General features: G+C 35.1%; 1 protein-coding gene, 1 long non-coding RNA gene and 1 pseudogene across 6 annotated transcripts in view; 1 reads left to right on the top strand and 2 right to left on the bottom strand.

Moving 5' to 3' along the window:
- Il33 (interleukin 33) overlaps nucleotides 1-27,951 on the bottom strand; it is a 168,478-nt gene that overhangs the window by 102,388 nt on the left and 38,139 nt on the right. The window lies entirely within an intron of this gene.
- LOC144377277 (uncharacterized) lies at nucleotides 744-11,100 on the bottom strand. The gene is made up of 2 exons (XR_013438114.1): nucleotides 11,026-11,100; nucleotides 744-10,925 (listed from the first exon to the last, which is right to left on the bottom strand). It is a non-coding gene; the product is annotated as an uncharacterized LOC144377277 (long non-coding RNA).
- Nucleotides 18,462-27,951, top strand: part of LOC101964011 (lupus La protein pseudogene) — a 41,064-nt pseudogene continuing 31,574 nt past the window's right edge.

Here is a 27,951-nt window from a genome sequence, read left to right as displayed (position 1 = left end):
ACTTCAATACTCTTAAGTCAGTAATAGATGAAACTAAACAACACAAAAAATTCTACATACGTAACTAAACATCATATTTAAACTATGAAAAACCAAAGGAAAAAAGAAAAATTTAATACATGGGTCAAAAAGAACTCTTGTTATAATGTATTTTAACCATAAAAAGTACAGTCATTTGAAGGGGGCTTAAATTAGTTAAAATTATATTGTAAACTTCAGGGCAACCACTTAAAAGCTTTTTGAAAAATAATTGATAAACTGAAAGAAGAGATAAAATGCAATCATATAAAATGTTCAGTTAAATCAAGAAAAAGCAGAAGAAGCTGCGAAAATACATAAAGAAGAAATTTGATGAATAGAAAACAATTCCAAACATGGTAAATATTACTTCACATTCAGTGTGAATGGTCTAAGTATACCAAGTAAAATATGGCTATTATTCAAGTGAAGAAAAAAACACAAGATCCAGCTATATGTCATCTACTGGAAACCACCTTAAAGATGAAGAATTTATTAAGTTAAAAGTAAATAAATGAAATGAGATACCATGCTAACAATAAGCAAAAGAAAGCTGGAGGCCTATACTAATTTCATACAAAACACTTTAGAAGGAAGATTATTAGGGTTAAAGAAGGGCTTTTCATAATAATAAAGGAGCTAATTCTCTATTTAGAATAGTAATCCTAAATGTCAATGCATCTAACAAAAAATGTAAAAATATATGAGACAAAAACTGATAGAACTGAAAGATAAATCTATTTTATTGGATTAGAACTTCAATACCCTTAAATCAGTAATAGATCAAGCAAGCTGGAATAAATAACTTGAATAGTCCCATATCTATTAAAGGAGATTAATTTTAATTATTTAATTTTTTTGAAAAGGAAAGCACAAGGTCCAAGATGGTTCACTAGTAAATTCTACCAGACATATAAGGAAAAAAATAATACTAATTCTCTACAATTTCTTTCTAGAAAATAGAATGGAAAGGAACACTTCTTAATAAAACCTATGAGACAAGTATTATATTAATACCCAAACTAGATATAGACATTGCACAAAAGGAAAACTATAGGTAAATATATCTCATAAACATAGATGCGAGAATCTTCAACAAAATACTAGCACATCAACCCAAAAATGCTTGGAAATTATATACGAAAACTAAATGGAACTTATTTCAAGTATGCAAGAGTGTTTCAATATTGAAAACTAGCCAGTGTAATACACCATAGTGACAGGCTAAAGAAAAAAAATGATCATATCAATTGATGAAAAACAGAAAGAACATTTTGACAAAATTCAACACCCATTTGTGACCCCCCCCAACTAGGAATAGAGTGGGACTTTCTCAACTTGTTGAATATATGTGAAAAACCTATAACTAGAATCATATTTAATGGTAAGAGAAATGGATGCTTTCATCTTAATCAGGAGCAAAACAGTAATGGTCATATATTACCACTCATATTTGCCAGCATACTGGAAGTCTGAACTTGTGCAATAAGGAAATTAAAAGTACACAGATTAGAAAGAAAGAGCCGAAAAAGGTGCAGAAATACATACACACATGGGTTATCTATGTGGAAAACCTACATGAAAAGAATTGACAAAAACATACAAAAACTTCAGAAGGAGGAATATTATTAGGGTTAAAGAAGGGCCTTTCATAATGATAAAGGAGTTAATTCTCTATTTAGGATAGCAATCCTAAATGTCAATGCATCTAACAAGAAAATGTAAAAATATATAAAACAAAAACTGATAGAACTGAAACAAACAGAAATAGAAATAAATTGAATGACTAACATTACCTAATATCAAGATTTCCTGTAAATTATAGTAATCATAACAGTGTGCTATTGAGGAAAGCATAGAAAGATAGATCAGTGGAACAAATAGAAAATCCAGAAATAATGTCATACATATATGATCAAATGATATTTGACAAAGGCACAAAGTCATTAAATGGAAAAAGGATAGTCTTATCAACAAATGGTGTTGAAAATGGTGACAACTCAATGTTCATATACAGAAAAATGAACACAGACACAGGCCTTACACCTCACACAAATATTAACTAAAAAGAGATCTAAGATCTAAATGAAAAACAAAACTTCTAAAAGAAAACAAAGGAGAAAATTTATGTCACCTTTGGTTTGTTGGTGAGTTTTTAGATACAACAAAAAAGCATAATCCATGAAAGTTAGACTTTATTAGAAGTAAAAACTTCATCTCTACAAAAGGCACTGTTAAGAGAGTAAAAATGTAAGCTATATATTAGGAGAATTTGCAGTCTATGTATTCGATGAGGACTTGTATCCAAAATGTACAAAGATCACTTAAAATTCAATAATAAGCAAACAACCCAATTTAAAAATACAAAAAATCTGAATAAACACTTCATAAATGAAGAAATAGGTAGATGACAAGGATATAAAGATGCTCAACATTATTTATCTTTAGAGAGACGCAAAATAAAACAACAATCAAATATCACTGCATACCATTAAAATAGCTAAAATATGGCACACTGACACCACCAAATGCTAAAGGGGATGTGAAAAGAAGGAAATCATTTATTACTGGTGGGAATGCAAAACAATTAAGCCATTTTTGTAGACAACTTAGCAGTTTCTCACAAAACTACATATTCTTACAACATAGCTCAGCCCTTTTATTTCTAGATACTTACCCAAAGTGATATGAAAACTTACATTCACACAAAAACCTGCACATAAATGCTTGAATCAGTTTTATTCACAGTCACCCCAAACTGCAGTACTCAAGATGTCCTTAATAGAGAAATGGGTAAACAAAAAGTGGTACATCTAAACAGTGGAATAATTCAGAAATAACAAGGAATGAGCTATAAAGCCATACACAGATGCATAATTTCAAAGGCTATATCCTTTATGATTCCATTTATGACATTTTAGAAGTAGCAAAACTATAGAGATGGGAAACAACAGAGTAGTTGCCATAATATAAGGCTGGTGGAAGGTTGAATTGATGAAACACAGGGGATTATTTGGGGTTGTGAAATTGTCCTGTATCATACTCTAATGATGAATACATGACTCAATGCAGTTTTCAAGACTCATAGAACTTATAACATGAAAAGAAAACCTTAATGTATGTAAATTTTAAAAATTAGGAGGTTGGGGGATCTTACCAGGGATGCTTGCTATAAGATAACTAAGTATATTACAAATGTGTGAACCATCCTTACTAAAAGGTATGAGTGAAATTGCTAGCTTAAGTAAGTTTGAAATTAAGTGTAATATATTAAACTAAAAACAAAAGAATTAGACATTAGCAGTACACTCTAGTTGATAGAATTGTTTCCCACAGGGATAAAAATTAAAAACTCAGGCTGTTGCTATACATGTACTCTAGAATTGAACAATTAAGTAAGTAGATAGCAGATGGTGGGAACCAGGTTTCTTAATTATCAGAATGGAAATTTACAGAGAAGCATAGGGAAGAGCTGGAATGATCTGTTTCCTAATGGATTAGTTGAGACATCTATATAAACTTATGTTTAGCTCAGTGTAAATATACATAGTTACATATGGAAATACTTATAGATATGTGTATTAAGATTAGATTAATGAATTCCTTGCTAGGTCAGCCTAAAAGAACTAGAAGCTATGAAACACCAGTGACAATGAGCACATCTAACATACAGGTCTTGGTATCTAATACCATTTCCCATTAAAAGGAACCAGGGATCACTAAAGAAATGACAGAATTTAAGAATGGGGTAGGAAATATGCAAGATGAGTTTGGAGTCCCTTGTAGCGCCAAAAGGTAAGGAAGTACTAAAAATACTAAAAAGCACTAATCAAATAAATAAATAAGCACAATAATGGGGGTATGTCAAAGGAAGACACAGACGTCAACTGAAGGAGTTCTCAGTGACTGAAACTAGAACAATTTGAGCAACAAAATATATAACATAGTGTTGGATTTAGGCAAATATAAAATCTATATCCATGATTCCATATTGATACATATGATAGATTGAGTAAATAAATGGCTGAAAATAGACAAATCTCTCATGCAAAAAGAATATTACCCATATAGAATTCTAATTAATTCTCAGAAATTGAAACATGGAAAAATGGAACAAAGAATAACTAACTCTACAGTAAAAATCCTGACAAACTACCTTAATATCAACAGTAGTAAGATATATTGATAGTATCTACCCTTGTAATGATGTGATGAGAATGGTACTTTACCCCTGTAGTCTTCCTCCCCCAAACCCATAACTCCAATCTAGTCATGAGGAAAAAAATCATACAAATCTCAGTTGAGGAATAGTCTATAAAATAGCTGATCAGCAGTCTTCCTTTGCTGTCAAAGTCATTTAAAACCCGGAATATCTAAGAAACTGTCAAGCAAAGAAGAGCATAAGGGAGGGCTGGGGCTGGGGCTCAGTGGTAGAGCACTTGACTAGCATGTGTGAGGCACTGGGTTCAGTTCTCAGCATCACATATAAATAAATAAAGTCCCATTGACAGCTAAGAAAATATTTAATAAAAAAAGAGCATAAGGAGATGTGATGACTAAATGTAATGTGTTGTCCTGGATAGGATTCTGGAATATAAAAGGTACATTACATGAAAATTAATGAAATCTAAAAAAACTATGGAGTTACTTAATACCAATATTGATTGGTTCTAACAAAAGAACCATACTAACATAAGATGATAGTAATTAGAGACATTTGATATGGGGTATGTGGGAACTCTGTACTATCTTCACAAGATTTCCATATACATGGTAGTATTCTAAATGAAAATGTTTAATTTTAAAAGTTGAGGTGAAAAGAAAGGAAGAATAGAACATCACTAAAGGAAGCCAAATATCCGACTAACATCAATTTCACAAACCCTGGAGGAAACATATGAAAACTATTAAAGAAGATGAGAGAACTTCCCAGAACTGAGAGATATATTTCCATACTGAGAGGGCTGCCTGCCTAGCATTCAGCAGAAATTAAAGATTAAAAAACACCCATGTAAAGATAAATCATAATATTTCATGTTTCGGGTAAATGAAGTCACTAAAAGCTTTCAGGGTCAAAGGGAATCATAAACAATGAAACAGAAACTAGAAAAGCATCTAATTTCCCAATAGTATTCCTAAATGAAGAACGCATTGGGAAATGCCTTAAAATTTTGTAGGAAAATTATTTTCAATCAAGTGTAATGGTGAAATCAAAGCATTTTTAGATGAATATAGTATCAATAAATTTACCTCCAAATATTTTTTCTCAAGAAATTATGAAAAATGTGCTTCACCAAATAAGAAAACAAGCAAAACAGTGGAAGGAAACTGGGAATTCAAGGCAACAGAAGAAATGAGGTTACGGAGAGCCATAGCCAAGTAAGATCCAGGTTGATAGTTCTGTAACTATCCCAGATAACACTAGATCAGAGGCAGAGGGCTTCAAGAAACACACACAAATGCATACACACAGATTAAATACCTTACATGGCAAATTTTGTTGACAGTTTGCTGTACAGTGTGGAAGCACTGTGATAGGTACATAGAAAAGGAAGTTACTGAAAAGAAAAGATAATGATTATTATGGAGAAATAATCAACAAAGAATATAAAATCATAGTATACTTGGCTAAGCAGCAAATTAGATAGATAGATAGATAGATATGAAAATATTGATTTAAGCAAAAATTTTAATAAACTTGTGAGAACAGAAGAACAAAAGTGAGAATGAAGGAAATGGACTGAGGTAAGTTGGGTGCCAATAAGCTGGTCCTTCACTCACTTCATTAATTTCCAAGGGCTACTATAACAAAGTACCACAAATTGAGAGGTAAAAGAGGATAAATTGATTCTGTCATGGTTACTGAAGCTAGAAGTCTAGAATCATCCAGGTGTCATCAGGGCCATGCCCCTTCTGAAGACTCTAGCAAAGAATCCTTCTTTGCCTCTTTCCATCTTCTTTTGGCCCCAGGAATTCCTTGGCCTGTGACAACATAACTCTGATCTCTGCCTCTGTCTTTACATGACCTTTTCTCCATGTTTCTATGTAACCTTTCTTTTTCTTATGAAGGCACCATCATTGAATTAGGAATTCCTTGAATTCATGATGATTTTGTCTCAATATCCCTAGCTACATCTACAAAGATCTTACTTCTAAATAAGGTGCCATTCTGAGGTTCCAGGTAGACAAGAATGGGGGGGGTGGAGGGAGCTATGCAACTTATTACCATAAGAGAAATTCTAAGACTGATACTATATGCATCTAAAAATGCTTTGATTTTACCATTCCAATTGACTATTAGTATGACTAGGATTAACATAATTTTCCTACAAAATTTTAAGGCATTTACATATGAAAATAAAGTCTAAAAGTTCATTCAATATTTGAAGAGGTTGCTTGTGGTGTCTAAAGTGGGGAAAAATGAGATGGGAGTTGCAGATTTTTATTTCAAACCATTTTGTATTATGCACAACAGATGAATGGATAAAGAAAATGTGGTATATATACAAAGCCAGAAAGAATGACTTTATGATATTTGCTGGTAAATGATGGATCTGGAGACAATCATGTTAAGTGAAATAAGCAAATCTCAAAAAACCAAAGGTTGAATATTCTCTTTGATATGTGGACACTAACACACAACAAAGAGGAGTGGGGAAGAATAAAAGTTTAATGAATTAGGCAAATGGAAATGAAGGAAAGAGAGGAGGTATAGAAATAAGAAAAATAGTGGAATGAATAAGACATTACTTTCCTATGTTCATAAATGAATACACCACCAGTAAATCTCCACATCATGTACAACCACAGAATGGATCCTGATTAGAATAAGATATACTCCATGATGTACAGTAAGCAAAAATATACTCCACAGATATAGATATATATATATAATTTTAAAAATGAAATCTATCTTAAAATGCAAAGACAAACTATGAATGTGTATTGCTTTGATATGAATTTAAAATTTGAAAAATAATAGGGGAATAAAAAAAACTAGATGATGTTTTTCCGGATACAGTGGTGCACACCTGTAATCCCAGTGGCTCAGGAGGCTGAGGCAGAAGGATTGTGAGTTCAAAGCCAGCCTCGGCAATTTAGTGAGGTCCTAAGCAACTCAGCAAGACCCTGTAACTAAATAAAATATTAAAAAAGGCTGGAGTGCCCCTGGATTCAATCCCCTGTACCAATAAATAAATAAATAATTTTAAAAACAATTTAGCCATGAAAACCTTATTTTTCCTTTCAATCCAACTCAAAGCAAACATTTATTAAAGATATTTATATTTGAGGGAAAATCAGTTCTGTAGAGAGCCAGAAAGCATTCATATAAGAAGCAAAAAAGGTAAAAAATTCCTTGTGTTTTTTTAAACTATAGTATATGCTTTATAGAGATATCCCTACCTCTTTGTCCAATTTCTGGTACAGGGTAGGTTGTTGAGTTCATATAAAAATTAATTAGATTGAATTCTTTATTACCACAGTTTTAGAATAGCAAATATCAGAACTGAAGGTGAGTTTCTTAATCATTTAATTAAGTGGTTTTTAAAAAAAATTTTATTTTTTTCCAATAAGTTATACATAAGAGTAGAATGAATTTTGACACATTGTACACAAATGTAGTACAACTTCTCATTCCTCTGGCTATATATGTTCAGAGTTATACTAGTAGTGTAATCATACATGCATATAGGGTAATAACGTCTGTGTCATTCTACCATCCTTCCCATCCCCACAGCCCTTCCCTTCTCCTCACTCCACTCTGCACAATTCAAAGTTCCTTCATTCTTCCCTACCTCCCTCACTATGGATCAGCATCAGCCTTTGTCTTTTGGGATTGGCTCATTTCACCATAGCATGTATTCTCTAGTTCCATCCATTTACCTGAAAATGCCATAATTTCATTCTTCTTTAAAACTGAGTAATATTCCATTGTATGTATGTACTACATTTTCTTTATCAATTCGTGTGTTGAAGGGTATCTAGGTTGGTTCCAAAGTTTAGCTATTGTGAATTGAGCTGCTATAAACATTGATGTGGCTGCATCACTGTAGTGTGTTGATTTTAAATCCTTTGAGTGTAAACTGAGGAATAGAAATAGCTGGCTCAAATGGTGGTTCCATTCCAAGTTTTCTGAGCAATCTCCATACTGCTTTCCATAGTGGAAGAACACACTCTTAAGATAGGAGAGTAATGAACTGGAAGGAGTTCTGGAAACTACATGGAACAATTAGTACAGCCCTGAACTGCCAGTTGGTGGATTTCGTTTTCTCTTCCACATTGAGAGACCACATAGTACAGAGTAGAGTAAGAACAAGATCAAAACCTACATCCTCCACACTCTTCCTCCAAAACAACCCACTGTCACAATTTTCCACTGACCTGTTTTATCCAAAAAGGGTCTAACATATAGAAAGATCAGGTGGGCTTTGAGGATCTAAAAGAATCTTAGATTTAGGAATTTGTAACTTCCATTCTTTCTCAGTTTTGAAAAACAGAATAAAAGGACCTTGATACCAGTGAGTGGTGATATAACTATGGGAAATCTTAAATAAGCCTTACAGTTTTACTTGCTTTTAATTGACTTTAAAAATTACTAATTTTGGAGATCATTAGGATGAGCAATATATTATTAGTCTCCAACTAGTTTGGCTGTAGATGAAACATACCTCTGACTGAAACTACTGTACAAGTTAAAATTTTTGCCTTTATCTCCCTCTGTTGTCCAGTGAAAGATAGATTTCACATCTTAATAATTAACTGTAAGTTTAGCTATTCCTGGAAGAAGGAACTAAAAAGACATAAATTGTAAAACTTACTCATTATTAAGTTTCTTCTAGATTTATAAAATCCAGAACAGCTGATAGTCTTCAGATAACATCAAAGAATGAATCAAGGATTTGATAATTTTGTTCTTTAATTAAAAGTAAAATAATGCTTAACTTGTAGGGAAATACTGTGTCTATCAAAAAAATTATAAGGACTGACCTGATATCTCAGGGATGTTCTGAAAGAAAAGAAAATATAGGCCCTGGAGGAGGAAGTCACCACTAGGCACTCAGCATCTTGCCTTCCTGCTCATTGCCCCTCTGCTCCTCCTTTCCCTCCCGATAAAGCCCCTTTGCACCCCTAAGTTCCCTAAGATGCTCTTTGTTGGCAACAGCCTCCCATCTTCTTCGGTTTACTAGCTTTTGAAATAAATATTTTTCCTTACCCCAACAACTTGTCCTCAGCCTTTTTGAGTGGCAAACAAATGAAATTGGGTTTATTTACAGTGACTTCTCACATTTCTATATTTCTATACTAAACCTGTATTACTGACACCAGGATTTTCTGCTTAATGGCTCCAATATCACTCAGTTTACCCAGGGCTCATAGATGGCTCTCGGCAATCTTCCACCCTTAGGGCTTGAGCCCCAACTTAGAAGCTCCCTTTGCAAATAGCTACTGAACCAGAAAAAGCCATAAAGCTACAAACCAGTTTCTATCTCCTCTTCTTCAGTTTCAGCATCAATTAGATGATGTTGGGCTAAGTTATGGTTTGGATATGAGGTGCCCCCTGAAAGCTTATGTGTGAGACAATGCAGGAAGTTTCAGAGGTGAAATGATTGGATTGTGAGAGTCTTAACCTGATCAGTGAATTAATACCTGAAGGGATTAAACTGAATTAATACCTGAAGGGATTAAACTGAGTGGTAACTAGAGTCAGATGTGGTGTGGCTGGAGGAAATGGTTAAATTGAGGGCATGGCTATGGGATATATATTTTGTATCTGGAACAGGAGTCTCTCTGTCTGCTTCTTGATCACCATGATATGAGCTGCCTTCCTCAATTACCCTTTCCCACCATGATGCTCAGCCTCACCTTGTGCCACAAGGAATGGAGCTAAGACTTGTCTGGACTAAGACTCTGGAACTGTGAGCAATCAAATAAATTTTTTCTCTCCTACAGTTGTGCTGGTCAGATCCTTTAGTCACAGCAGTGAAAAAGCAGACTAAGGCTACAAAGCAGCAGTTCTGACTTCCTGAGTTTACCAGGATACCCATTGAGAGGGAGACTTCGAACACTTCATGCAAGAATTGTGTGCACACGTATGTGTGTGTGTATGTAATGGAAGAAATGGAAGGAATGGAAACACAATATTTTAAGCCTAGAGGGGTTTGATCATGAACATGTCAAAGATACAACTCAAATAATGCATGAGCAGAAAACAACATGTATCAGGTTGCACTTGAAAGTTATATAAATTTTATCTTGAAATGTAGAACAAATTTTGGCCAGGAGAGTAGGGCTAAGTGATAAAATCAATGATGTTGGGCCCATGGCCCATAACTTTAGCCTAGACCCATATAAGAGGTGTGTACAAGGAATTCCAGAGAAAAGGTGCAGGTAGCCAGGGAATTCAGCCAGATTTGTTGTCAGAATATTGGCTGCTAGGCATTATTCTGCCACTTAGTTGTGTTACCTTAAGTACACGTCTTCACTAATATATATTTATCTGAATGTGTTATGGAAGTGATAATGGGTTGCACCGGGAGATGTTAGGGGAAGGTTAAGTAATTGATACATATGTAGTGTTCATCATAACTGCAGTTTGTAGTGAGCTTTCAATGATATTATTATTATTATTACTATTACTATTACTATTATTATTAAATCCATACAAATGTGAAAACATCAATATTTTTCTTACCTTCCCTCAGTATTTGTATTTCAACAGTGAGATGTGAGGACAAGTGCATGGAGTACTGCATACATGGCGTACATTAAGGCTTCTGAGTGGCAAACCACTCCCTGGTGCTAGGCATGTGAGCCGCAAACAGCTTACCCTCTAGGATCAGCCCTGGGCATGAGGCCATGAGTTGCAGTCCCTGTACTTGTTCCACGGCCCACTCCTTAATTGGTTCCTGCAAGGACAGATGGCCAGAAATTGTATTGGTGGCTGCCTGTAATCTGCTTAGCCACTGCCTGAGTATATATACATGGTAACTTCGAATAAAATCATACCTGCTTTCTGCTTGGTCTTGATTAATGACTCTGTAGCCATGCTCTCCTCTATCCTGTTCCACGGACATCCTCGCTGGATGAGAGAGAACCCATGCAGTGAGTTTTTCAAAACAATTCAACTAAGAACTATGCTTTAATCTGAGATTATGTTCTTCCTGAGTGTTGGTGCATAAAATATTCTCTTAGTGAAATCATAGGCAGTACTTAATGGCATCACTTGCCAAAATAAAAAGCAATCAACTCTAAGTCTGTTGCCTCAAATATGGAAAACTTGACAATCTGTGAAATCAAATGTATGAATTTACTGGTGTCATGGAAAAGTGGGGATGAAATATTGGGTCACATTTGGTCTTTGTTATGGTTTGGATAGGACGTGTCCCCCAAAGTGCCCATGTCAATGTAGGAATATTCAGAAGTGAAATGATTAGATTATGAGAGCTATAACCTAATTAGCTTATCCTAGTTTAAATGGACTAACTAGGTGGTAACTGTAGGCAGGTGGGTATGGCTGGAGGAGGTAGGTCACTGGAAGAGTGCCTTGGAAGGGGTCATCTTCCTTGTAGTCCCTTCCCCTTCCTCTCTTTGCTTCCTGTCCATCATGAATGGTGCCGCATTCTTCCACCATTTCTTACCACCATTATGTTCTGCCTCACCTTTGGCCCAGACAAATAGAAGTGAATGACCATGGACTGAACCTCTGTAACCAAAAATCAAAATAAATCTTTCTTCCTCTAAATTGTTCTTGTTGGGTATTTTGGTCACAGTAACAAAAAGCTGACTATCGCACGCAGTCTTGTATCTTCTTCCAAATCCCATTACACTGCAGAAAATTAAGTCTTGAATGAGAAGTTGGGAAAGAATGAAACAAAGAAAATATCACTTACTTCCTTAATCTTTCTTACCTTTGCATATAGAGATCTATCTTCAAGCAAGTTACACATTAAGTTGTTATCGTTACCCTTCCTGCACAGTTTTGCACTACTGGGCCTGGAACTCTGAAAACATCATTTCTGTTTAGCTAGCTGCTCTTGCTAGCTATGTCAGTAGATGCTAGAGGAAGACAACAAGGATGGAGGAGGGAGAAAGGGTGTGTTCCTTTCTGTTTGTTCATCATAGGTTTCTCGTCAGCTTGTGGTTTGTGTAAGATCACTCCAGCAAGTCATCTTCACCCAGCAACAGTAATGCTTAACCATAGTAGCAGCTGAATCCAATTTGCGGTTTTTCCAACAATTGCAAAACCAGCCTCATCATGTTCCCAGCCTCAGAGACACCAGGGAACCAGTACCACATACTTAAAGTTTGGTCACAGGCCCATAGTGCCCCTAATGCCAGCCCAGAGACACAGCACAAGCTGAGACACAGCTTTGTTTTAGGTTTGAGTTTTACCTCTGTGGAGCCCCTTCTCAACATTTCTAAGTTTTAATAATTCTGGCTACTTCCCTTCTGCTTCCCAGCCCCCAGGGTGGGAACTACTTCCTGCTGTTGCTACTGCCATGATACCTTCTTTTTTATCCTTCAGTTGCTTAGTTAAGCAACCTTTCATTAAATTCTCTGTTCAAGTAACTAGTGTGTTTTTGTCTCCTGTTTGGACTCTGATTGACACATTATATATAAATCTGTTTTCAAGAAAGCTTTAAAATCTCCAATTTGCTGACTCAAGAGTTTGTTTTAGGCTTATAGCAACAATCATGGGTGTGTCTTCTAAAGCACTCTAAAATAACCAATTAAAAAATTGGCAACTCTATCTTGAAAATAATATATATTTTTTAAAATGGCCTTTTAAAAATATCTTTATTTTTTAATTTTTATGTGGTGCTGAGGATCGAACCCAGTGCCTCATGCATGGTAGGCACTCTACCTCTGAGCCACAACCCCAGCCCCAAAATAATATATTTTTAAATTTTTTTTGTAGCTATTAGAGAGACAGCATGCCTTTATTTTATTTGTTTATTTTTATGTGGTGCTGAGGTTCAAACCCAGTGCTCTCTGCCACTGAACTATAGCCTCAGCCCTTGAAAATAATATTTTTAAAAATATTTTTTAGTTGTAAATGGACACAGTATCTTTTTATGGTTTTTTTGGTGCTGAGGATTAAACCCAGTGCCTCACATGTGTAAGGCAAGTGCTCCACCACTGAGCTACAGTCCCAGCCTGAAGATAATATTTTTTGATATTGAAAAGTCAGTCCTAGCCCAGAATATCTGCCCAAAAGAACCCTAGTGGTTCTTTTCTTCCAGAGAGTATTTTTAAGTTGAAATATGTAGACACAGCTCGATCCAGTTTGGGGTAATGTTCATGACATGAGAGTAGGCTTAGTCCAGAAATTTTTTCTGGTCCTAAATTTTCCCTGCACTCTTCACTGTATCCTTGTAATAACAGAACATTTCTCTATTATGTAATAGGAACAGAAGAGTCCTACTGTGATCAAAGGCAGGAAATGGAGGAGGAAAGGTCTAGGCCAGGAACCAACTTCTATGAAGTACTTTCTCTGTTTCAGATGGTGACTCATTTACATTTTCCAGCAACTCAATATTGCAGGTATTTATATTCCCATTTCACAGATCAAGACACTGATCTTAGAGGCATTAAATAGTTAACTTCTCTAGGGGCATGAAGAAACATCAGAGCCAGAATCCAAACCCAATCCCTCTAACTTCAAATTTCCTACCTTTCCTTTAGAAAACACTGTTTGGCATCAGTGGGACAAGGCACAAAGCAAGGGCATGTGACTACTTGTACTTCAGCTCAGGGAATAAAGTGCAGTGATATGTTATAAGCAGGCATGTATTTACTGACCACATAAGTAGGTTCAATAATTGTTTATTATATGCTCATACTGGTTCCTTTTTTTTTCAATTTATAACTTGCAAACAGGAAAATAGTTTCCAAAGCATAAATTTCTCTGAGAACTTGAAAGCAATCAAATACCAGTACAGAGTGAATCGGCTATCTTTTCACATGATTTTCTAAGATGTCTACGGTGCTGCATAGCATGCAAAGAAGCCCTCTATAAGAATATTTTTTTGCTAATAAAAAATAATATTATACGATTTGGACATCGATATTGGTAGAAATAAACATTTTTCTTGACAATTTTTGGAAGAAAAGGGAAAGGCTGATTAAAAAGCGTCAGTGCTGAAAATCTTGTAAATGAAATTGAAAGAGAAAAATAACAGGCAAAATGAGTCTTTCAGTTTCCCACCCCCATAGCTACTTAAGAAAAACTGGTCTTGACTGATAGAAGAAATACAATTTCTTAATTTACGGTTTATTTCACAACTTGAGTTTGCTTGTATAAGTGATTTTCTTTAAACATATTAGATGACTGATTTTTCAGTAACATAAATAGGAGGGCCAAAATGTCAATTATACTACTGTAAAATTACTTTTGACAATTCCCAGAAAAGATTATTGCCAGTTTAATTTCTCCTAAACACAATCCCTGTTTCAAGGAACTAGCTTGAAATGACTCTTTCTTTTTTGAACCCAGTACCTCACACATGCTAGGCAAGTGTAACACACTGAACTACATCCCAAACTATTTTATTTCTTGTTTCATACCATTAAAAAAAAGCCTATTTGATATGACTTTGGTCTTCTTGAATTTGTTACAATGTGTTATATTTGTAGCTTAACAAATGATCTTCTCTAGAGATTGTTCCATGTACACTTGAGAATAAGGCATATTCTGTTGCTATTAGAAGGAATGTCCTATAAATGTCTTGTTAAGTGTAAGTGTAGCTCAAGTCATTGTTTCTTTCTTCCAGAAAGATATTCTTTCTGGATAAATATGTAAAAACGTGAGTGTGTAACCGATGTGATTCTGCAATTTGTATTTGGGGTAAAAATGGGAGTTCATAACCCAATTGAGTCAAATGTATGAAAGATGATATATCATGAGCTTTGTAATGTTTTGAACAACCAATAAAAAAAAAGTGGGGTATTGAAGTCCCTCACTACTGTTTTGCTGCAGTCTTCTTTCCCACCTCTTATATTTAGGTACTGTGCTGTTAGATGCATGTATATTTGTGATTATTATATCTTCCTGATGAATTGACCCCTTTTCACTACACAATGGCCTTCTTTGTCTCTGTTTTACAGTTTTTAGTTTAAAGTCTATTTTGTCTGAAATAAGCATAGTTATCTTTGCTCTTTATTACCATTTACATGGAATATCTAAAATGTTTCATTATTTTTAGTCAATGAATGTCTTTCAAGTTTCTTTTTTTTTATTGGTTGTTCAAAACATTACAAAGCTCATGACATCTCATCTTTCATACATTTGATTCAAGTGAGTTATGAACTCCAATTTTTACCCCAAATACCAATTGCAGAATCACATCAGTTACACATTCACATTTTTACATAATGCCATATTAGTGACTGTTGTATTCTGCTGCCTTTCCTATCCCCTACTATCCCCCCTTCCCCTCCCCCCCCATCTTCCCTCTCTTCCTCATCTGTTGTTGTTCAGTTCTCTCCCTTGATTTTCCCCCCCTTTCCCCTCACAACCTCTTGTATGTGATTTTGTATAACATTGAGGCTTTCCTTCCATGGTAGATTCTTATTTTCTTATTCATTCAACCACTCTATACTTTTTCATCAGAAAACTTTAACCATTTATATTCAAAGTAATTGATGATAGGTGATGCCTTCTTAGTGCCATTTTATTAATGTTTTTCTAGTTATTTTATAGATCCTTTGTTCTTTTCTTGTTTTGTCAGTAATGGATTTCTGTTGTGGTATGCTTTGGATCTTTTTGTGTATCTGTGATAAAATTTTGCTTTGTGGTTATCCTGAAGCTTACATAAACATCTTATGACTATTCTAAGCTGATAAGTAAGTTTGATCACATATCGAAACTCTACAGTTTTATTCCTCCTCCTCCTTCCAAATTTTGTGTTTTTGATGTCACAATTAACATTTTTACATTTATGATTTGCATTTTAAAAAAGCAATTTGTACCCTTAATGAATTATTATAGCTTTAGGTTGTTTTTGTTTGTTTGTTTGTTTGTTTTGTGGTACTGGGGTTTGAATCCAGAGGCACTCTACCACTGAGCTAAAACTCCAGCCCCTTTTATTTTTTATTTTGAGACAGGGTCACACTATATTCCATGGCTTGCCTCAAACTTGCAATCCTTCTGCCTCAGCCTCCTGAATGGCTGGGATTACAGGCATGAACCACCAAGCCTGGCAGTTGTTTTCAATGGTTTTGCCTTTTATAATAAAGGCATAATTGTTTTACCCAAGACCATTACAGAACTGGAGTGTTTTGGATTTGACAATGTTCTTGTTTTACCAGTGAGTTTTATCCTTTCATATGCTTTCATATTATTAATTAGCATATTTTTGCTTCAGTTTGAGGAACTCCCTTTAGCATTTATTATAACACAGTTGTAGTGGTGCCAAAGCTTTTCTTTGTTTGAGAAGTCTTTATCACTCTTCATTTTAAAAAGACAAGGTTGCTGGGTAGAGTATTCTTGGTTGGGAATTTTTTTCTTTCAGAATTTTGAATATATCATCCCATCCCCTTTTGACCTGAAAAGTTTTTGTTGATATATCCACGGATAACCTTATAGGGTTTCCCTTTTATGTAACAATTTGCTGCCTTCAAATTGATCTCTTCATAACTTTTGACTAAGATGTGTCTCAGTGTGGATCTCTTTAGATTCACCTTATTTGGTGTTGTTTGAGCTTTCCAGATCTGGATTTCTACATCAAAGCAGAAATAAACAAAACAGAGACTAGGAAAACAATGAAAAAGAGCAACAAAACCAAGAGTTGGTGTTTTTGAAAAGCTAAACAAAATTGACAAACCCTTAGCTAAGAAAAAAAGAGAAAATTCTTAAATAAATAAAATCTGAAATTAAAGAGGAAACATTTCGATTAATAACAAAGAAATATAAGAGATTATATGAGACTACTATGAGTAATTATATGTTAACAAATTGAACAACCTAGAGGAAATGAATAAATTCCTAAAAACAATCTACCAAGAGTGAATCATGAGGAAACTAGATAGACCAGTGAGTAAGGAGATTGAATCAATATTTTAAAGTATCCCATCAAAAAATCTCAGGACCGTGTAACTTCAAGGCTGAATTCAACCAAACATTTAAAGAACTCATATCAATCTTTCTCAAATTCTTGCAAAAAAATTGAAGAGAAGGGAATAATTCCAAACCAATTTTATAAGACCAGCATTACTCTAACACCAATTCCAGGCAAAGACACTACAAGGAAAGAAAACTACAGGGGAATATCACTGATGGGTCTGGATACAAAATCATCAACAAATACTTTCAAATCATATTCCATAATACATTAGAAGGATCTTTCACCATGGTCAAGTCTAATTTACCTCTGGGCTGCAAAGTTGTCTTAACATTTGTAAACAAATAAAAGGAATTCATCCTATTAACAGAATGAAAGACAAAACCACATGATCATCACAATAGATTCAGAAAAATCTTTTAGCAAAATTCAGCATCATATCATGATTAAAATAAAGTCAAGAAGTTTAGACAAAATGCCCATTAAAACAATAAAGGCCATGTGTGACAATTCCACATGTGCTAATATCATAATAATTGGTAAAAAGTTCAAGGCTTTTCCTTTAAGATAAGAAACAAGATAAGAATGCCCACTCTTATCTGGGCACAGTGATGCATTTCTGTAATTCCAGTGACTCAGGAGGTTGAGACAGGAGGATTCCAACTTATTGAGATCCTTTCTCAAATTTAAAAAAATAAAAAGGGCTGGGGGTATAGCTCAGTGGTAAAATATTGCTGGATTTAATCCCCCATAATACAAAAAAAAATAATAATAATCCAACTCTCTCCATGTCTGTTCAACATAATAATGAAAGTCCTAGCCAGGGTAATTAACAAGAAAAAGAAATAAATAGCATCCAAATAGGAAAGGATAAAGTGAAACTGTCTCTGCATGTTCTTATATATAGAAAATCCTGAAGACTCCCCCAGAAAACTCTTAGAACTAATAAATAAATACAGTAAAACTGTACTATACAAACAAACTTACAAAAACGAATAGCATTTCTTTGCTGACACTGAAGTGTCTGAAAAAATTTAAGAAAACAATCCAAATTTATAATCAAAGCATCAAAACAGCAAATAAAAAATTTAAGGCCAAATTTAACCAAGGAACTGAAAGATCTGTAATTTACAAATTAGAAAACATTGGTGAAAGATATTGAAAAAGACACAAATGATAGAAAGACATGCCATGTTCATGGATTGCAATTAATATTGTTAAAATGTTCATACTCAAGTCTCAGTCCATAGAAGGCCAAATCCATCGCTCTGAGACCAAGGTGAGGCATCTTCGGGGAACCATTCAGAAGAGGGAAGGTGTTTGGCTTATGGTGGGGTCAGGAAGCTGAGGGAGGGAGAGGGGAAAGGGGCCACAGAGAAGATGTACCTACCAGAGGATACCCTCAATGACCCACCTGCTCCAGCCATACCCCACCTGCCTACGGTTACCACCCAGTAAGTCAAACTAGGATGAACCAATTAAATTACACTCTTATAATCCAATCATTTTGTCTCCTGCACAAAAAGAACTTTTGAGGGACACCTCATATACAAACCATAACTCCCAAAGTTATTTATAGAATCAGTGCAGTCCTGTCAAAATTCCAATGTTGTTATTTACAAATAGAAACAAATAGAAAAAACAATCCTTTAAAATTCATATGGAACCACACAAAAATACTCCAAATAGCCAAATTGACAAATAGGACGGAGGCTGGAAGCACCACAATACCAGATTTCAAAATACATTACAAAGCTATAGTAATGAAAACAGCATGTTTACTGGCATAAAAATACATATTGACCAATGAAACAGGATAGAGAGCCCAGAAATAAGCCCATATGTTTGTGGTCAGTTGATTTTTGACAATGCTACCAAAAATACACATTGGGGGAAAAACAGTCTCTTTAATAAATGGTGCTGGGAAAACTGGAAATTAACAGAAAAGATTGAAAATAGACTCTTCTTTCCTGCTTTATGTAGGAATCATCTCAAAATGAGTTAAAGATTTAAGTGTAAGACCTGAAAAAAATAAAACTACTAGAAGAAACAAGGGGAGAGCTCCATAACTTTAGTCTGGCATAGATTTCTTGGATGTGACCCCCAAAACGCAGGCAATAAAAGCAAAAAAGACAAGTTGAGTTGCATCAACCTAAAAAACTTCTGCCTAACAAAGAATTAATAAAGATACCACCCACCCACAGACTGGGAGAAGATATTTGCAAATCATACATGAGACAATGGGTTAAAATACAAAATGTATAAGGAACTCAAATTACTCAATAACAAGAAAACAAATAAGCCTATTTAAAATGGGTAAAGAGCCAGGCATGGTGGCACATGCCTGTAATCCTAGAGGCTCAGGAGGCTGTGACAGGAGAATCTCAAGTTCAAAGCCAGCCTCAGCAAAAGCGGGGTGTTAAGCAACTCAGTGAGACCCTGTTTCTAAATAAAATGCAAAATAGGCCTGGGAATGTGGTTCAGTGCCCAAGTGCCCCTGATTAAAACTACAATGAACTATCATCTCACAATTGTAATATTGGTTACCAAAAAAAAAAAAAAGATGAAAGATAAAAAGTGTGGACAAGGATGTGAAAATGGAAATTCTTGTATATTGTTGCTATAATGTTGTAAATTAGTACATCCATTTTAGAAAACAATATGGAGGTTCCTTAAAAACTGAAAATAAAATTACCATGTGCAAGGCACAGCATTGCATGCCTATAATCCCAGTAACTCAGGAGACTGAGGCAGGAGGATCACAAGTTTGAGGCCAGCCTCAGCAACTTAGTGAGACCCTGTCTGAAAATAAAAATAAAAAGGGCTGAGGATGTACATCAGCGTTAGAGTACCCATGAGTTTAATCACCAGTATATAAAAAAAAAATAGGATTACCATATGATCCTTCAATCTCACTACAGGACATATATCCAAACAAATTGAAACCAGTATGTTGAAGAAATATCTGTACTCTCATGTTCAACGCAGCGTTTGTCACAACAGCCAAGATAGGGAAACAACCTAAGTGTCTATCAATGTATGAATGTATTTTTTTAAAAACATGGTTTATATATACAATGAAATACTAATTGTCTTTAAGAGAAAAAAAGAAATTCCCTCATTTATGAAAATACATATGAATCCTATAGAACATTATATTAAACAAAATAAGCCAGATAGGCACAAAGAGAAAAATAAAATAAAATCTCACTTATATGTAAAATCTTAAAAAGTTGAACTTATAGAATCAGACAATAGAATGGTGATTACCAAAGGCTCGAGGTAGGGAGAGGGGTGAAGAGTGGCACAGGAAGAGGGATGTTGGTCAACAGGCACAAAGTTACCATTAGATTGGAAGAATAAGTTCTGGTGTACAACACAGTGACTATAGTTAATAATATTATAATGTTTATTTCAAAATACCCAAAAGGGAGGTTTTTAAAAGCTTTTATCACAAAGAAATGATAATTAGCCAATTAACCTGATTTGATCATTCCACAATTCATACATATATGAAAACATCACATTACATAAATTTACATAATTGTTATGTATCAATTAAAAATAACAAAAAACTTTAAAAAGAACTTAAAAACTTGCTGTTGTCTTATATATGAAAAATAAAGGAATAGTAAGAGAGGAAGACTTGTAGTTTTTTAGCTTGAACAAATTGTGATTTCAGTCTATAAAGAGAAAAATCACTTTCAAGAAAAGTTGATGAGCTTTGTTTTAGATATGCTGAGATTCAGGCATGCAGCTATGCTGACTGCTCTGAAAACACTGTATCTCTTCTGATATGTCTGAAGCTAAGCACAGTTGGACCTGGTTAGTACTTGGATGATAGATTTATGTATTCTATGTCCTTCTAATGGAGATGCAGGGTAAATAGTTGGTTATATGCATCTAAGATCAGAAGAGGGGAGAGACCTTGAAGAAGAAGGCATCAGCGTGTACTTTCTGTTGGAAGCTAGAGGAGTGAATAAAAAGACCTCTCGCTTTTCTGGGTCTCAGTTTCTTCCCAAAAGGATATGATATGACTCCTCCAGTCTCAGTCTCTCAGTCATATGCAAACAGAGTGGTACCATTGTAGAGCCAACCCCATGACACATTATTGTATAACATGCAATGTTCATGTACACATAGAGAGTGACAAGGTAAGTGCCTTACATGATGAAAAATGAAAGTCAGGAATATCTAATTATTATTCCAGTCATCTATATGAGTAAGAATGAATTAATCTGATGAAAGCAGTGGGCATGAAAATGAAGAAATAGTTTTAGGAGATACTTGTGTTAATTACTCCTTCAACATCAGGATATTACATGATTTGTGCGACTGGTTATCAGCTTACTCATGATTTCTGCCTACTCAGGACTTCACTGACCTACTTTCACAGTTTTTTCCACATTACTCTCTTTCTGTGTTGTTTCTCTACCACCTGTAGAGAATATATATATAAACAAATATATGATAGTCTTGTTATTAAGGAAGTTTTCATGCCTCCTAGTGGGTTGCCTCTGGGTCAGATTCCATTCCTTTTTAGTGGAGCATTTGTGTATTGTCAGTACAAATATATAATCCTTTTATGTTCAAAAGAAAAGCTTGGTGTGTTTAGATTGTTGCCTGGTGAAGCTGGTTGTGTCTTGGTCCCAAGAAGCCTCACAGAGAATGGCTAATTTCTCACAGATTCATCCTCAATCTTGCGGTCTAAGAAAATTAGTTTGAAAATATGCTGAGATTGGATTTATCTCTCAAGGTAAATTCTAAATGAGTACATGAAGTCTAAAGTATGAACCAGTATACCATTTTATCAACTTACAATGAGAAAACTTAAGATTATAGAGACCTAAAGTATTAAGTCCTCATGATTTATACATTTTCTTCCAATGGGAAAACTCACATCTTCATTTCAAGATATGTGCCAACTGAGACTGCCCACTCTCATCTTCTTAACAGCTTTTTTTTTAGTAGTCTCACCCCAAAACTCCTGCTTACATTGCAACAAACAGAAACTGTGTTACATGCCATATCTATCTATAAGATGGGCTGAGAAATATAGGTTTGGGTTGTGTACACTACCACCCACAAATAAATCATCATTGTCCTTAGAAATAGGGAAGGATGAATATCAGGCAGGCAACCACTAGTACCTTCACAAAAGATAAATCAAAAGACTTAAAAGATCCAGTTGTTGGGATTACACCCATGCACCACCATGCATGGAAAATTGGCAAAGTATCTTAACATACATATTTTAACACGACAAAGACTTTTTTTAAAGGTCCTTGTACCAATAAGCACATGAAAAGATGTTCAACATTATTATGAACATTAAACACTACTTATATATGACTATACATCTATTAGAATAGCTAACATTAACAAGTCTAAGGGAAGAGAGGGAGGATAGGAATAGGAAAGAGAGTAGAATGAATTGGACATAACCTTCCTACGTTCATACATGAATACGTGATCAGTGTAACTCCACATCATGTACAACCACAAGAATAGGAAGTTGAACTCCATATATGTCAATGTGTCAAAATATACTCTACTCTCATGTATAACTAAAAAGAACAAATAAAAAATAAATCCTCAAAAGAAAAAAAAAAGAAGTCTGAATATACTATGGGTTGGTATGGAGCAACTGCGATTCTTATACACTTGTGGTCAAATGCAAAAATGGCAATTACTGTGGAAAACTGTGGCAGTTTATTAAAAGGTACACAACACAACTACTATATGACTTGCTATTCCCCTCCTAGGTACTTATGTAAGGGAAATGTAAACATGTTAACACAAAGACTTGTACAAAAATGTTCGTGGTAGTTTTAATTATAGTAGTCCAAAACTAAAAACAATATAAATGCCTACTAATAGATGAAATAAAATATGGTATATCCACTCAATAAAATACTGTTAACAATAAAAGGGAACAAACTACTAAGCCATGAAACTTGGATGAATCTCAAAATATCAAGTAAAAGCCAGACATAAAGGAGTATTAACTGGATGATCCATTTATATAAAATTCTAGAAAATGAAAAGTGACAGAGAGCAAGTAAGAAAGAATTCTTTCCTGTATGATCACCTTTGAACTGAGACATCAGCTTTTTTCCTGTGTTTGGACTCAAACAGAAATATCACTTTTTCCAGAGTCTTGTACTTGACAGCCTTTGCACAGGAACTACACCATTGGCCTTCTCAGTTCTCAGACCTTCAGACTTGGACTAGAACTCAGTTTCTGATTTTGTTGGGGGAATGAATAATATCATTCATTAATGTGGAGTAAATGAGACTTTTCTGATTTAGAATCTATATGAAGTCTTGTAAAATTGTCAATGTTTCTGGGAAGAAAAACAAATAAATCAAGAAATGATACACGGCTCTGTGCAAGTTGAGGAGTCATGTTATGTGGGTGGAATCAAGAGAAAATGTTGCATTATTGGGAAGATTGTAGGGCGAGAATGATTGTATCATAACCAGATGCTATGGTTTTAATATGGTTCATCCCCTCCAACAACTCAATGTTGGAATTTGGTCTCTAGTGTAACAATGTTGAAAGGTGATTAGGTTGTAGAGGCACCCCCGTTCATGAATAAATTAATGTGGCTCTGGTGGGCCTGGATTAATTGTTGAGGGAGTGAGTAAATTTTCATTCTTATAGGTCTGGATTAGTTAGTCCCAATTATTCTGTTGTAGCAACAGAACACAGATTTAGATCCCAAGACTATTGGGAAATCATTGTCCTAATTGATACCTGTATATTACAGAAGGAGGTAATGGTTCTGAGGTAGGATAGAAGAAATAAGCATAAGTAGAAAGGAAACAAACACGGAAGGGAAGAGGAACTTTAAATCTAAAAACTCCAGGAACCCTCTCACCTGCACATCCCAGGTCTGTTTTCCTACAGGCCTAAATTCTTAAAAGGCTCAATAAATCTTAGAGCACTGCGAATACAGTTTATTAGGCCCTCTATGCCTTGTTTACTTACAGAATGTATTTACTTATTTTTAATTCTTTAATTTGTTCTAATTAGTTATACATGACAGTGGAATGCATTTTGACATATTGTACACATATGGAGCATAACTTCTCATTCCTCTGGCTGTACATGGTGCAGAGTCATACCAGTAGTGTAATCATGCATGTATATAGAGTAATAATGTCTGTCTCATTCTACCATCCTTCCTACCCCCATACTCCAGAATGTATTTTAGACTAATTTAAAAAAATCTAGAGAAAACTATTATTAGAGATGCATGATGTGGGTAATACAGTCCAAGTGCTATCTACTAACTAAATAACATCAACCTGAGGTTCTGAGAAGGACCCCACCACTGTGGCCCATTCTGTGTTCCACAATCAAGAAATCAAGCTCATTAGGCTGATGCCACCCCCATATGCTTCTGATGGTCACTCATTTACAAAGTTTCCTTTTAAAAAGATGCTTGAGACCCCTTAAAGTATGTCTCACTCTTGAGTGCCCACACTTCCTCTCCCTTTGAGTATGTGTCCTGCTGTTTGCCTTCTTCACTAAATTCCCTTGCTTTCCCAAACAAATCTCTACTTCTGCATGTTTTTGACACATCCTGAAATTCCTTTCTCTGTAAGTCAAGATCCTGCCAGAGCTGGGATGAGGTCCCCTTTTACCTTCTGGAACTTCCTCAAACTTCATCTGGTGACAATTTCAAGAGAAGAGATATTAGGAATAAAATTCCCAAATCAGAAGTTGGCTGCAGAAAGTTAAGCAAATAACAGAAAATCTGAAATACTGTTCTATTTGGGAACTCCTGGCAGCCATATTTTGTCTTAGGGAGACATTAACATCACTGACGTTCACAAACATATAAAGCACACTGGACTAGAAGGTTCTTCTGAGATGGAATGGAAATGACTACTTTCTAATTAAGCCCTGAATAAGCTGGTAGGGAGCTTTTGCCATTGGATGCAGGACTAGAGGATAGTGATTTGAGGAATAAAATAAATTAAGAGGATATTTAGGGGCTTGGGTTGTGGCTCAATGGTAGAGTGCTCACCTAGCATGCAGGAGGCACTGGGTTCGATCCTCAGCACCACATATATGTAAAATAAAGATATTGTGTCCACCTAAAACTTAAAAATAAATAAATATATTTTTAAAAAGAGGATATGTATTCAAGATGGTTTGAAGGCCATACAGGCAAACTGGAAAATCATGGTTGCTAAGAACTAATGAAAGTGGAAAAAAAAAAAAAAGATACAAGTTAAGATGGCAGTCCAGCAAATAGCTAGAAGGATCAGAAATTAGAAAGCAATAAAGGCAAGAGAAGTGAAGAATAGGAAGAGAGTACTTTAGGACTAAGTCTTTTTTGAGTGAAGATGAGTGCTCCCCCTTTATGCAGTGTTCACTATGGTAGTTGGGGTTTTGGCGACTTAATGGAATTGTCTAGGCTGACCAAGAGTAAGCATAGAAAGGTGAAAGATGCATGGGAATGTGTGAGGATATTGTGCCTGATAAGGCTGTCAGCTGAAAGGGCAGTGAGAAGAAACTAGAGGAGGGAAGTAGAGATGAATAAAAAAATACAACCAAGAATTCAATTCAATTAGACCATCCTGGTAGAATGAAAAGCATGAAAATTATTTCAGTCTGCCCGATTCTGAAATTTCTTTTTTTTTAATATTTAGTTTTTAGTTATAGGAGGATACAATATCTTTATTTTTATGTGGTGCTGAGGATTGAAGCCAGTGTCTCACGCGTGCTAAGCAAGTACTCTACCTCTGAGCCACAACCCCAGCCCCTAAAATTTCTTTTAGGAACATTTGTAACTCTGAAAGCAGGAATAGAACAAAGGAAGGGAATAACACTATACACTCCAGGGTTAAAAGTCAGAAAGGTGAGTGAATCCCTGCATGGACACAATTCCATTTCAGCTTTAATTACGGTTATTTGAAGGCTGCACCATTTTGTACTGAAATGAAAATAGTTTGCCAAAGTCTCAAGGATAATGGCATAGCTGCTCCTTGACTGAGGGCAAACAGAAGCCCCAAGTTTTGGAGAATGCTACTAGATAAAAGATCCCTTGAATGCCTCAGTAGGGAGTTCACATATCTTGTATGACTGTCCAAAGCCTGACTTCTGGAGTAACATGTTTCTCCATAGCCCCAGGGTCCTGGCACCCAGTTGGAGTAGGGATGAGGATTCCAGATTCAAACTGAGACTTGTGTTTTACCATCATTTCTTCTAACCCCCATCACACCTCCTGGATTTATTTTTCCACTAGTGTCCTTGAATGACTATCAAAGGATATTTTTTAAAGGCAGAATCATAACTGCCATATAAACACAAAAGGAACATGTATCAAAGTTGTTTTTCTTTTGTTAACTTTTAACCAAAGAACAAGTAAGTTGTTATAGCCAGTTCCAACGAGAATTTAAAGACCCATACATAGACATATATGCTGGTAAAGAGGAAATCTGAAGTGAATTGACTAATGAAACAAACCAACTGGGAATGGAAATAGAGAAATAAATTGTCCCTTCATTAGATAGAATTCATTTGCACATCATGAACAAGAATCATTTGCAAGCTGGGCATGGTAATACATACCTGTAATCCCAACCATTTAAGAGGCTGAGAAAGGAGGATTGCAAGTTCAAAGCCAGCCTCAGCAATTTAGCAAGGCCCTAAGCAACTTAATGAGAGCTCATCTCAAAATAAAAAATAAAAAGTGCTGGGGAAAGTGCTGGGGATATGACTCAGTGGTTAAGTATCCCTGGGTTCAATCCCTGGTACAAAAAAGAAGAGAAGAATCATTTGCATTACTACTGATTGTTTAAATTTATGGTTACAAAATGGCTCAAAGGCGATTAAAGGCACGAACCTCATAGAATCAGAAAACCAATAGAGGAATGTGCTAACAAGGTCCAATTTTCCATTTAAGATAGCCAGATATTACAAAGGAGCTGAACAGACACTTCACAGAAGAAGAAATTTTACAATCAATCAACAAATATATGAAAAAATGTTCAGCATCTCTAGTAATTCAAGAAATGCAAATCAACACTACACTGAGATTCCATCTTACTCCAGTCAGAATGGCAATCATCAAGAATACAAGCAACAATAATGTTGGCAAGGATGTGGAGTGGAAGGTACACTGTCATACATTGCTGATGGGACTGCAAATTGGTGCAACCACTATGGAAAGCAGAATGGAAATTCCTCAGAAAACTTGGAATGGAGCCACCCTTTGACCTGGTTATACTAGTCCTAGATACACACCCAAGAACTTTTAATCAGCATACTACAGCGGTGCATCCACATCAAAGTTTATAGTAGCTCAATTCACAATAACTAAACTATGGAACCAACCTGGGTGCCCTTCAATAGATAAATAGATAAATAAACTGATATATATATATATATATATATATATATATATATATATATAACAACAGAATATTACTCAACCTTAAAGAAGAATGAAATTATGGAATTTGCCAAAAATGGATGGAACTGGAGAATGTTACACTAAGCAAAATAAGCCAACCCCAAAGAACCAAAGGCCAAATGTTTTCTCTAATATGTGGATGCTAATTCACAATAAGGGAGGTGGAGAACACAGGTATTTTGGACTAAACAGAAAGGAGTGAAAGAGGGGAGGGGGGATGGGGTAGGAGTAGAATGAATCAGACATTATTACGTTATGTGCATATATGACTATAAGACCTGTGTAGTTCTACATCATATTACAACCAAAAGAATGAGAAGTTAAACTCCATTTTTGTATGATGTGTCAAAATGCATTCTATTGTCATTAAAACAAATTAAACAAATTAGAACAAATTTAAAAAATTTTGAAAATCAATTGTGAATATATACCACACA

Source organism: Ictidomys tridecemlineatus, chromosome 4, assembly GCF_052094955.1.
Source record: "Ictidomys tridecemlineatus isolate mIctTri1 chromosome 4, mIctTri1.hap1, whole genome shotgun sequence".
Lineage (NCBI taxonomy): Eukaryota > Metazoa > Chordata > Mammalia > Rodentia > Sciuridae > Ictidomys > Ictidomys tridecemlineatus.
The sequence above is the reverse complement of the archived record's forward strand: the minus strand, read 5'-3'. Positions and strand labels throughout refer to the sequence as shown.